We start from the raw sequence: 13,249 nt of genomic DNA, 5'->3' as shown, positions 1-13,249 counted from the left end.
GTCTAAGGCTGCAGATCTCCTTTAAAGGGGTACTCCGGTGCTTAGACATCTTATCCCCTATCCAAAGGATAGGGGATAAGATGCCTGATCGTGGGAGTCCCGCCGCTGGGGACCCCCGTGATCATATACGCGGCACCCCGTTTGTAATTAGTGCCCGGAGCGTGTTCGCTCCCCGTCTGATTACCGGCGACCACAGGGCCGACAGCGTGTGACGTCACGCCTCCGCCCCTCAATGTAAGCCTACGGGAGGGGGCGTGATAGCTGTCACGCCCCCTCCCATAGACTTGCATTGAGGGACGGAGCGTGACGTCACACGCCGCCAGCCCCGTGATCGACAGTAATCAGACCCGGAGCGAACACGCTCCGGGGACTGATTACAAATGTGGTGCCGCGTGCAAGATCACGGGGGTCCCCAACGGCAGGACTCCCGCTATCAGGCATCTTATCCCCTATCCTTTGGATAGGGGATAAGATGTCTAAGCACCGGAGTACCCCTTTAAATGAGAGGCCCATAGAGTGCCCCTTTCTCTACTACAAATTTTAACTGGGAAAATGTTGGTCATTCTGAAGCCTGGGATAATACTCCTGTTGCTCGGGATATTTTTGTGGCTATTCTTGTATATTTTGCGCTACTCCTAAGCATAGGTGCCATAACATCCCACTCCCTACCTGTATATACAAAACTTGGCACTAGTAGAATGTTTATTTGCAATTCATAAGAAAACATTGTGACATTTATTGAACATTTTGTGACGTATGGAATGGGGAAGTGGCATAGTAATAGCAACCTATAGTAACAACATGGATACCACTCTATCCGTCATATTTTGGCAGCCGTTCATAGTCCGTGAGCAATCTGAAAGGAAGTGAACCAGCAGCCATACAACATGCCTGGATTAACTCTGTGTGATGTGCCTAGGTGGGGCTGGATATAGCGGGGAGTTGCCTACCGGAGGCCCAAAGCTGCACTGTTGGGAAAAAATATATATTTTCTTTATACAACTACGAAAGGTCTGAATCGTTTTAGATGTGTTCATGGACGAGCACCCCCCCCACCCCCCTTTTTCTTTTCTTACAATAATGTATCAGCGAATGTGTTTAAATCTTATGTGTTTATATCCTTTTACACTGCCCTGCTCTGAAAGAAATGCATGTCTAAGGCTTAGGTCAGTGTTTTCCAACAAGTGTGCCTCCAGCTGTTGCAAAACTACAACTCCTAGCATGCCGGAGTTATAGTTTTGCAACAGCTGGAGGCACCCTAACATTTATACTAACAAACCTAACATTTATACTAGTGTGGTGACCACCGGTTGAATGGTGGGACCACAGGTGTTGCAGTAAGAGTGGTTGGATCTGATGTTATGGACCCCGGGGGTCGGATGGCAATAACTCCTATGTGTTCGTGACTAGTGATGAGCGGCAATGCCCATATTCGAATTTGCGATATTTTGCGAATATATAGACGAATATTCATCTTAGATTTGCGAATTTCGTATATTCGAGGAAGAAAACAGTGAGGGGGTGGGCAACTTTACTATTGGTTGCTAGGGATGTTGTTGATAACCTCTGACAAGTGTATTTGCATCATTCTAATTGGCCCACAAGTGAAAAGAATGAATATGCGAATAAAAGTAAATATTCATAATTTCGAATATATAGCAAATATATTTGCAATATTCGCGAATTTGCAATAAAATTCGAAATGTGAATATTCGGGCCCAACACTATTTGTGACGCCAGTGTGGTTTTCGGGTTCCGGAACACCACACGCCTGGATTCTCTGCTATCCCATGGGCTAGTAGTGAATAAAGAGTCCACAACCAGTTGAGGGTAAATGGAGGCTTTACTGAGTTGAAGACAGGTGTAATTATCTTCACAGCTAAGGACAGATTTCCCAGAGAGGTGGCCAGTACCCAGAGGACCTTGCAGCTTGCTGGACAAATACTTGTAATTAACTTGACTTGTAATTAGACTTGATTTGTACTATGTGCAGGACTTGACTAACTTCAGTGACAGCAGACAAAGACTTGTAGACTTACTGGAGAATTGTAGCTTTGTGGTCTCCAGATGCTGATCACTTGTCTCTAAGATTCTCTGACAGCTGCTTCAGCAAAGTCTTTGATGTTACTCTCAGAAGAGTCTGAGGAAAAAGAGAGAGCTGATTAAAGATGGCCACCCCTTTATATAGTGGGGGGCTGGACTATAGCCCATTGGTCAAGCTGTGGGTCATAGGTTAACCCCTTCCCGACCTATGACATACCTGTACGTCATGAGTGGGAAGGTGTTCCCGACCCATGACATACAGGTACGTCATGAACATAGCCAGCCATCTTACCATGCGACCGCGGGTGGTTTCACCCCCCCCCCCCCCAGCGTAATCTGAATAGCTGATAGCAGCATACAGAATACTTATCAGCGCGGTGTGTGAGTCCCATTCACGGGGATCGGGACACACACCTAACTCAGTGTTTTCCAACCCGTGTGCCTCCAGCTGTTGCAAAACTATAACTCCCAGCATGCACTGACAGACCATGCATGCTGGGAGTTGTTTTTTTTTGCAACAGCTGGAGGCACACTAGTTTGGAAACACTAAGTTAAGTAATAGACTTTCAAGTGTTTTGCAACCAGTGTGCCTTCAGCTGTTGCATAACTACAACCGCCAGCATGCACGGACAGCCAAAGGGCATACTGGGAGTTGTAGCAGTATGCCTCTAGCTGTTGCATAACTACAAGTCCCAGCATGCCCTTCTGCTGTCACTGCATGCTGAGATTTGTCGTTTTTGCAATAGCTGAAGGCACACTGGTTGTGAAACAGAGTCTGTTTCCGTGTTTCGCAACCAGTGTGCCTCCAGCTGTTGCAAAACTACAACTCCCAGCATGCACGGACAGCCAAAGGGCATGCTCGGAGTTGTAGTTTTGCAACAGCTGGATGTTTGCCCCCCCCCCCCCTCCCCCCAATGTGAATGTACAGGGTACACTCACATGGGCGGCGGTTTACAGTGAGTGCTGAAAGTTTGAGATGGCGCAAATTTTGCGCTGCAGCTCAAACTCCCAGCGGCAAACTTGCTGTGAACCTCTGCCCGTGTGACTGTACCCTAAAAACACTACACTACACTAACCTAAAATAAAAGTTAAAAACACTACATACACACATACCCCTATACAGCCCCCCTCCCCAATAAAAATGAAAAACGTCTGGTACGCTACTGTTTCCAAAACGGAGCCTCCAGCTGTTGCAAAACAACAACTCCCAGTATTGCCGGACAGCCATTGACTGTCCAGGCATGCTGGGAGTTTTGCAACAGCTGGAGGCACCCTGTTTGGGAATCACTGGCGTAGAATACCCCTATGTCCACCCCTATGCAAATCCCTAATTTAGTCCTCAAATACGCATGGCGCTCTCACTTTGGAGCCCTGTCGTATTTCATGCAACAGTTTTGGGACACATATGGGGTATCGCCGTACTCGCGAGAAATTGCCTTACAAATTTTGGGGGGCTTTTTCTTCTTTAACCCCTGATGAAAAGTTAAAGTTGGGGTCTACACCAGCATGTTAGTGCATAAAAATAAAAACTTTTACACTGACATGCTGGTGTTGCCGCATACTTTTCATTTTCACAAGAGGTAAAAGGGGAAAAAAAGACCCCCAAAATTTGTAACGCAATTTCTCCTGAGTACGGAGATACCCCATATGTGGGCGCAAAGTGCTCTGAGGGCGCACAACAAAGCTCAGAAGGGAGAGTGCACCATGTACATTTGAGGTGATTTGCACAGGGGTGGCTGATTGTTACAGCAGTTCTGACATAAACGCAAAACAATAAATATCCACATGTGACCCCATTTTGGAAACTACACCTCTCAGGGAATTTAATAAGGGGTGCAGTGAGCATTTACACCCCACTGGTGTATGACAGATTTTTGGAACAGTGGTCTGTGAAAATGAAAAATACAATTTTTCATTTGCACAGTCCCCTGTTTCAAATATCTGTCAAACTCCAGTGGGGTGTAAATGCTCACTGCACCCCTTATTAAATTCCATGAGGGGTGTAGTTTCCAAAATTGGGTCACATGTGGGCGGTCCACTGTTCTGGCACCATAGGGGCTTCCTAAATGGGAAATGCCCCCCAAAAACCCTTTCAGAAAAACTCACTCTCCAAAATCCCATTGTCGCTCCTTCCCTTCTGAGCCCTCTACTGCGCCCGCCGAACACTTTACATACACATATGAGCTGTTTACTTACTTGAGAGAAATTGGGTTACAAATTTTAGGGTGATTTCTCTCCTTTTACCCCTTGTAAAAATTCAAAAATTGGGTCTACAAGAACATGCCAGTGTAAAAAATGAAGATTTTGAATTTTCTCCTTCACTTTGCTGCTATTCCTGTGAAACACCTAAAGGGTTAAACACTTACTGAATGTCATTTTGAATACTTTGGGGGGTGCATTTTTTATAATGGGGTCATTTATATGGTATTTCTAATATGAAGACCCTTAAAATCCACTTCCAACCTGAACTGGTCCCTGAAAAAGTACGATTTTGAAAATCTTGAGAAAAATTGGAAAATTGCTGCTGAACTTTGAAGCCCTCTGATGTCTTCCAAAAGTAAAAACACGTCAATTTTTTGATGCAAACATAAAGTAGACATATTGTATATGTGAATCAATATATCATTTATTTGGAATATCCATTTTCCTTACAAGCAGAGAGTTTCAAAGTTAGAAAAAATGCTAAATTCTCAAAGTTTTCATGAAATTTTTAGATTTTTTACCAAGAAAGGATGCAAATATCAGTGAAATTTTAAAGTAGAATATGTCATGAAAAAACAATCTCGGAATCAGAATGATAACTAAAAGCATCCCAGTGTTATTAATGTTTAAAGTGACAGTGGTCAGATGTTCAAAAAATGCCCAGGTCATGAAGGTGAAAATAGTCTGGGTCATGAAGGGGTTAAAGCTGGTGCTCTCTGGGAGTACATGTTACAACAAATCATATACAGTAACTGCATAATATAACATGTGACAGGCTTACTCACACAGGTTCTTGAGACCTCCGCAGATCCTGTATACTATCTAGACATTAGAATCCTGTCTATGATCTTAAAGGTACAAACACCACATGTATTAAATTAACAGGAGAACAAGGGGAGTCCCTGCAGGGGAGCCCCCAGGTCACTGAGGGACTCAACCTGACAGGGCCTACAGGTAGTACAGGACCATATACCTGTATTCGGACATCACAATAGTATGACAGGTCTGTTTGGTTTGACCAGTATGCACTGCTCTTATTCCTGCTGCATTGCTGTTTATAAGGGAGTACAGTCCTCTCTCTCCCACTCTTTCTGCTGTCTTTGAGGACTGAACGTGTGCTGTATGATATCTCCTACACAATCGTCATATACGTATATTTATAGAGGTAAGTTTTATTCCCAAGGTTACTACTGATGTGTATTTAATATGATGGTTTAAGTAGTGATTACTTTATATTGTTTTCTAATGGATAAAGGTTTGCAGGGGATTTTAAATGTTCCACACTCACCCCGTACAGCTGTCACAGCATCATTGCTTCCATCAAAACGTACCTGTCAGATCACTATCAGACAACAAAAAAAATCATAATAATCATAATATGTTATTCAGTACCTAATCCTGACCATGTACATCTAATTTTTATGCCTCTTTCACCTATATTTTTAGGCTGGGATTTCACTGAGGACTTTCACGCAAAAACGCGGTAAAAAACAGCCCATTTTACCGCACTGCATTTTTTCCGTGAAAAAACGCAGTGTCCAGATGTTAGCTGCAAGTCAATAGTAAACTGACAAAATGCCAGATCCACTTGGCGTTTTTCAGTTTTCAGTTTTTTTTAATCAGCGTTTTTTTTCAGTTTGGAGTTTTTATTGGGAAAATCTTGGCGTTTTCCTCTCATAGATGTCTATGGAAGTGAAAAAACGCCAAGAAAAAGGCCATGTGGGTTCTAACTTTGACGTTTTTGCCGGCGGTTTTTATTATTTTTTGGACTTTAGTGATCCAAAAAAGTAATGGAGATACCTTTTTTAATAAACTTTGTATGGTACCATTAAAAAAAATAATAAGAAAGATACAGTAGTGATGGAAAAAATATTTTTTAACGAAATTTATCTTTTTTATAACAAAATTTTTATTAATTTTAAAACAGGGATCAATTTATGTGTCCAAGCAGGGCACTAAAAATGTAGCCGAAAATAATAAAAAATGTAGTGTGTGTATGTGTGTGTTTTTCACTTCCTTTCAAAATTTTTAGGTAGTACTACTACTCCCAGCATGGAACACACTGTTACATGATGGGAGTAGTAGTACCTGTACTAATTGACAGATTGCCCCGGGTGAAAAGTGCTCTGCTGGCGCACTACAGGTCTCAGAAGAGAAGGAGTCACATTTGGCTTTTTTTGAAGCAAATTTTGCTCTGGGGGCATGCCGCATTTAGGAAGCCCCTATGGTGCCATGAACTGTTGGGCATACAGATTCGTCTGTGTGACCATCAAATTAACAAAGTTGTCACTGAAAAAATGACCGAAAAAGTGCTTTTCAGTGAACCCGGCGATGTTAATTTTGATTCCTGAGTCGCCAACAAACTCAGGAATCATGGGCTCGGGGTCTGCTGGCTCAGCCCAGTCAAGTTCTCCGGTACGAGGTACCAGTGACCTTGGCAGGGGGGCTTCACTAGTATGAGCGTCAGGGGGACTCATACTAGCATGGGGCACAGGGTCAAGGGCAGAGGAGGTTTGTGGCACCGCATGGCAGCGAGTTCGCCGCCTTGGTGGCTCATCATCTGAACTAGATGATAAGGAGGACGATGAAATAAGGAAGGTGGGGTCTTCATCGTCCTCTGAGATGCTTTCAGAGTCGGAGGCAATTATGTCATATGCCTCCTCCGACGAAAACACTCTGCGGGCCATTTCCCTACTCTAATGGGTATACGGGTATGTGTGTGTGTGTGGGGGGGGGGGAAACTTTTTTGGTGTGTGTGCTGCGTGTGGTGTGGTGCGATACTACCTCCCTAACCCGCCCTAACCTAACCTAACTAAACTAACTCACCCTAACAGAAAAAAAAAAAAGGGGGACTTCTAGCGCCAAAAAAACCCTGCGCCAAAAAAAAAAAGCGTCTATTTAATCAGTGGTGTGCGCACTGATTAGCTCTTGTGGTGGCAGGGGGCGCAGAAGTCAGTGGGGGGTCCGGACACTCAGCCCAGAACAGTGGCTGGTGGCTTGTACTCAGACCCCCACACAAAAAAAAAAACGAAAAATGTAATTAAAAAAACGCTCTATCTTGAAAAAAATGCACCCGCCTGAACCAAAAAAAAAAAACGCTGATCAATGAAAAATCACTGACAGCGGTGGGACAGGCTGCACACACAGGTACGGTCCGTCCACACAGTACAAGCCTGCTACTGGTGGCACGGACCGCCTATGGGTGCAAAAAAAAAAATATGCGTCAACCGAAAAAGGTGCCTTTACCACAAAAAAAAAATGCTGATCAGTGAGAAATCACTGACAGCGGTGAGGCACGCCGACACACAGGTAAGGTCCGGCCACACAGTACACGCCTGCTACTGGTGGCAAGGACCGCCTATGGATGCAAAAACACGCTAGAAAACCCGAAAAAAAGCGCTGGCACCACAAAAAAAAAACGCTGATCAGTACTACGGGACTGATCAGCGGTGGGCTTTAACAAATGGTGGCGGACCACTCTTTTATAACTAAGAGGGTCCGCACACATGCTTAGTGAAAAAAAAAAACATCTGCGCCAAAAAAAAAAAAGGCTCCCGGCAGACCGCAGCGACCCAGCAGGGCCGGGGTCACGCAGCTAAAGGTGCTACGGACCCACGGACTCCCACTGAGGTACGCCGAAAATTTTTTATTTTATTTATTATTTTTATTTTTTTAACCCTAACCTGTCCCTACCTAATCTAAAGCTATCCCTGGGAATTTCTGTGCCAAGGGGCCACAGAAAGGGGGCAAGGGGCACTTTTTTTTAACTCAGGGGATGGTGGGCAGCACGGGGCTCCATCCTGCTTGCCAGATCTCTGTGGAATGGCGGGCAGAACGGAGCAACATGCTCCTAGCCCCCACCATCCCCTCCCATTACATTGTGATTGGTGTGGCCACTTTGGCCACCCAATCACAACTGTACTGAGGGGGGTGGCCACAATGCCAGCCCCCAGTACAGCATGGATGGTGATTGGTGGTGTATACTACACCACCAGTCACCATCCATATCCGGGTCACAGGGTCACACGTGACCCTGATGACCCAGAACCGCTGCAGAACGCCGGTAAGTAGTTACCGGCGTCCTGCAGCGATCGCCGGTATAGGACCTCCTCCGGCACACTGCCGGGATGTCTGCTGATAGAAATCAGCAGACATCCGGCTCCGATCCCCGCCCGGCGAATGGGGGGGAACGGAATGGCAGCGCATCGCTCTTCTGAATTGACGAGTGGTGCCCTGCGATCGCCGACATGGGGGGTCATCATGACCCCCTTGGGCGATATGCCCCGATGCCTGCTGATCGATTTCAGCAGGCATCGGGCACCGGCTCCGCTCCAGATGGTTGCGGGTGGCCGGTAAAGCACATGATGTTCTCATACGTCATGTGTCCTTAAGGACTCGGACATGGAGACGTATGAGAACGTCATGTGTAATTAACCCCTTAACGACGCAGGACGTATATTTACGTCCTGCGCCGGCTCCCGCGATATGAAGCGGGATCGCGCCGCGATCCCGCATCATATCGCGTTGGTCCCGGCGCTAATCAACGGCCGGGACCCGATCATGGGGGTTGGGGGGTATTAACCCTTTAGAAGCGGCGGTCAAAGCTGACCGCCGCTTCTAAAGTGAAAGGGAAAGTGACCCGGCTGCTCAGTCGGGCTGTTCGGGATCGCCGCGGTGAAATCAAGGCGTTCCGAACAGCTGACCGGACACCGGGAGGGCCCTTACCTGCCTCCTCGGTGTCCGATCGGCGAATGACTGCTCCGTGCCTGAGATCCAGGCAGGAGCAGTCAAGCGCCGATAACACTGATCACAGGCGTCCCTATGGGACCTATAACACTGCAAAAAAAAATGTAAAAAAAATTAAACCGTACGGTCAATGGCGTACGCGCAAAAAAATTCCAAAGTCCAAAAAAGCGTATTTTGGTCACTTTTTATACCATTAAAAATGAATAAAAAGTGATCAAAAAGTCCGATCAAAACAAAAATCATACCGATAAAATTTTCAGATCACGTCGCAAAAAATGAGTCCTCATACCGCACTGTACGTGGAAAAATAAAAAAGTTATAGGGGTCAGAAGATGACATTTTTAAACGTATACATTTTCCTGCATGTAGTTATGATTTTTTCCAGAAGTGCGACAAAATCAAACCTATATAAGTAGGGTATCATTTTAACCGTATGGACCTACAGAATAATGATAAGGTGTAATTTTTACCGAAATATTCACTGCGTAGAAACGGAAGCCCCCAAAAGTTACAAAATGGCGTTTTTTTTTTCGATTTTGTCGCACAATGATTTTTTTTTCCGTTTTGCCGTGCATTTTTGGGTAAAATGACTAATGTCACTGCAAAGTAGAATTGGCGATGCAAAAAATAAGCCATAATATGGATTTTTAGGTGGAAAATTTAAAGGGTTATGATTTTTAAAAGGTAAGGAGGAAAAAACGAAAGTGCAAAAAAGGAAAAACCCTGAGTCCTTAAGGGGTTAAGGGGTTAAAGGGGCACTCCGGTGAAAAGGTTTTTTTTTTTTTTTTTTAATCAACTGGTGCCAGAAAGTTAAACAGATTTGTAAATTATTTCTATTAAAAAATCTTAATCCTTCCTGTACTTATTAGCTGCTGAATACTACAGCGGAAATTATTTTCTTTCTGAAACACAGAACTGTCTGCTGACATCCCGAGCACAGTGCTCTCTGCTGACATCTCTGTCCATTTTATGAACTCTCAAGAACAGCATATGTTTGATATGGGGATTTCCTTTTACCCTGGACAGTTCCTAAAATGGACAGAGATGTCAGCAGAGAGCACTGTGCTCATGATGTCAGCAGACAGCTCTGTGTTTCAAATGGAAAAGAATTTCCACTGTAGTATTCAGCAGCTAATAAGTACAGGAAGGATTAAGATTTTTTAATAGAAGTCATTTACAAATCTGTTTAACTTTCTGGCACCAGTTGATTTAAAAAGAAAAAGTTTTTCACCGGAGTACCCCTTTAACTGCAGGTACTACTGCTCCCAACATGGGGCACACTCTGCTCCATGCTGGGAGCTATAGTACCTGCATTAATAGACAGATTGCAACAGGTGTCAGAAGTTACACTTGCTGCGATCTGTCTATTAATGCAGGTACTACAGCTCCCAGCATGGAGCAGAGTGTGCTCCATGTTGGGAGCAGTAGTACCTGCAGTTAAGGAAAGATCACAGCGGGTGTCACTCTTGACACCCGATACGATCGTCCTATGATCTATTGTAGAAATGCAGCGCGGCTTTCTCCTGCACTCCGCATCTCTGCTCTGTACTCCAGCTGGCCAGTGATATGAATAGAACATCACTCATTCATATTTCCTGCTGAGAGCTGTGATTGGCTGCAACCATCTGGCCAATCCCCACTCTGGGGGGAAAATATGAATGAGTGATGTTCTATTCACATCACTGGCCGGAGTACAGAGCAGAGATGCGAGCGCTATATAGAGCCGCTTCGCATCTCTGCTATATTATGGACGATCGCTATGGGTGTCAGGAGTGACACCCAGGGCTATATATCTATAAGTACAGGTACTACTACTCCCAACATGGAACAGCCTGTTCCATGCTGGGAGTAGTAGTACTACATAAAAATGGGGGGGGGGGGGAATAGAGAAAAAAAGTGAAACACATACATACACACTTTATTAAAAATGTATAAAAATTTAGTTATAAATTTTTTTTTTGTTAAATACATTCTTTCCATCCCTACTGCATCCTTTTTTTTTTTTTGGTAACCAAAAGATTTTGAAAAAAGTGGCAAAGGGGCCAAAAAGGCAAATTCCACACAATGGTAAAAATGCCAGAAAAAACGCCAAAATGCAGGGAAAACAGTGGCAGTTTTTCTGGCATTTTTTTTCTAGCATTTTTTAAGCCTAAAAAAACGCAATGCAAAAACCTCAGTGGAATCCTAGCCTCATATTAGCTGAGTACCCAGTGTTGCCCAGTTTTTTCGTCCTAATCCTTGTTGGGGAGGAAAAGCAACAAAGGAGGAAGCTTTTGACCTCATATTCTGTCCTCATACATTGTCCTTATATCTCTTCCTTATACCTAATCCTCATATCCAGTCCTCAGGTGGGGCTGAGTTGTGATGAAGATATTGTAAGCCAAAAATAGAAGGGAACATGGCTTTGTGGGAGTAGGCGGGATTTGCAAGCCAGACCGATGGACAAAAAGGGTATAAAACCAAAGGAGTGTGGCTTAAATGGTGGGCGTGTCTTTGCGAGAAAGGGTGAGGCATGCGTGAAGGGTGTGGCTTGAAAGCTGGACTGATCCTTTCACCAGGAGATGCAGAGCGGAGCTTGTGGAGTAAGGTACCAGAGGCCCCATATACTTGCATGTGACTTGGAACAAAAAGTCACATGCAAGTATTAGGGGGTAGGTTAGGGTTAATTTAACTATCATATATTTTTATTTGACATATAAGTAATATGTGTACCAAGTATTATTGAAATATCTACAGCCATATGAAAGTTATGCCGGAACATACCGTTTTTATCGGGGTATAACACGCACCGGCCTATAACACGCACCCTCATTTTTCCAAGGAAATTTTGGTAAAAACTTTTGTGCAGTGCACAGTGACAGATCAGGAGGCCACCGGAGCATGAAGGACCGCAGTCCCCAGAGCACATGTAACTATAAAATCGGGGACGGGGAGGGAATTGGGCAATGGCGGCGGGATATTTAACTATAAAACCGGGGACAGGGAGGGAATTGGGCAATGGCGGCGGGATATTTAACTATAAAACCGGGGACGGGGAGGGAATTGGGCAGTGGCAGCGGCGGGACATATAACTATAAAACCGGGGACGGGGAGGGAATTAGGCAGTGGCAGCGGCGGGACATATAACTATAAAACCGGGGACGGGGAGGGAATCTGGCAGTGGCAGTGGGACTCTGGCCAGGCAGAAGCTGCTGCAGTTCAATGAGCTGCGGGGATGAGATCCACTAAAGGCTGGCGCAATGATGTCACATCATCGCGCCGGCGCCTGGAGGACCCGTCCCCGCGGCCTGCATACTGTAAGTAAATGTATGCTCAGGGATTAGGGAAACAGGATATGCGCCATTGTTAGGAGGGGGGGAGGGAAGGGGAGGGGGGGTCAGAGAAAAGGGAATATTTAATGAGGGTCTGCAGGGCAAAGCACAGGGGGGCATTATATGTGTGGGGCACAGCACATGGGGCATTATATGTGTGGGGCACAGGACAGGGGGGCATTATATCATATAATGCCCCCTGTTCTGTGCCCCACACTTATAATGCCCCCTGTGCTGTGCCCCTCACATATATTGCCCCCTGTGCTGTTCCCCTCACATATATTGCCCTCTGTGCTGTGTCCCACACATATAATGCCCCCTGTGCTGTGCCCCTCACATATAATTCCCCATCATGCGCCCCTCATATATAATGCCCCCATCATGCGCCCCTCACATATAATGCCCCCATTCTTTGCCCTTCACATATAATGCCCCCATCATGCGCCCCTCACATATAATGCCCCCTGTGCTGTGCCCCTCACATATAATGCCCCCATCATGCGCCCCTCACATATAATGCCCCCTGTGCTGTGCCCCTCACATATAATGTTCCTGTCATGTGCTCCAAACATATAATGCCCCCTGTGCTGTGCCCCTCACATATAATGCCCCCTGAGGGGACAGGACATGGGGCTTTATATGTGAAGGGCACAGCACAGGGGGCATTATATGTGAGGGGCGCATGATGGGGGCATTATATGTGAGGGGCACAGCACAGGGGGCATTATATGTGCGGGACGCATGATGGGGGCATTATATGTGCGGGACGCATGATGGGGGCATTATATGTGCGGGACGCATGATGGGGGCTTTATATATGAGGGGCGCATGATGGAGGCATTATATGTGTGGGGCAAAGAATGGGGGCATTATATGTGAAGGGCACAGCACAGGGGGCATAAAATGTGTGGGGCACATGACAGGAGCATTATATGTGAGGGGCACAG

The 13,249-nt window shown here is 45.5% G+C and overlaps 1 protein-coding gene across 2 annotated transcripts in view; it reads left to right on the top strand.

The window, feature by feature from the left end:
- The first annotated feature begins 941 nt into the window (after window positions 1-941).
- LOC130358754 (retinol dehydrogenase 7-like) overlaps window positions 942-13,249 on the top strand; it is a 36,252-nt gene continuing 23,944 nt past the window's right edge. The window contains exon 1 of one of the 2 annotated variants that reach the window (XM_056562496.1): window positions 942-1,011. The gene's annotated coding sequence lies outside the window, so the exon portion shown is untranslated. Of the gene's footprint in view, window positions 1,012-5,231; window positions 5,411-13,249 lie in introns of those variants that run through there. The other variant, XM_056562494.1, reaches the window with a different exon arrangement.

This window comes from Hyla sarda, chromosome 2, assembly GCF_029499605.1.
Source record: "Hyla sarda isolate aHylSar1 chromosome 2, aHylSar1.hap1, whole genome shotgun sequence".
NCBI classification, from domain to species: Eukaryota; Metazoa; Chordata; class Amphibia; order Anura; family Hylidae; genus Hyla; species Hyla sarda.
Note: the sequence above shows the minus strand (reverse complement) of the source record. Positions and strands in the feature narration are given on the sequence as shown.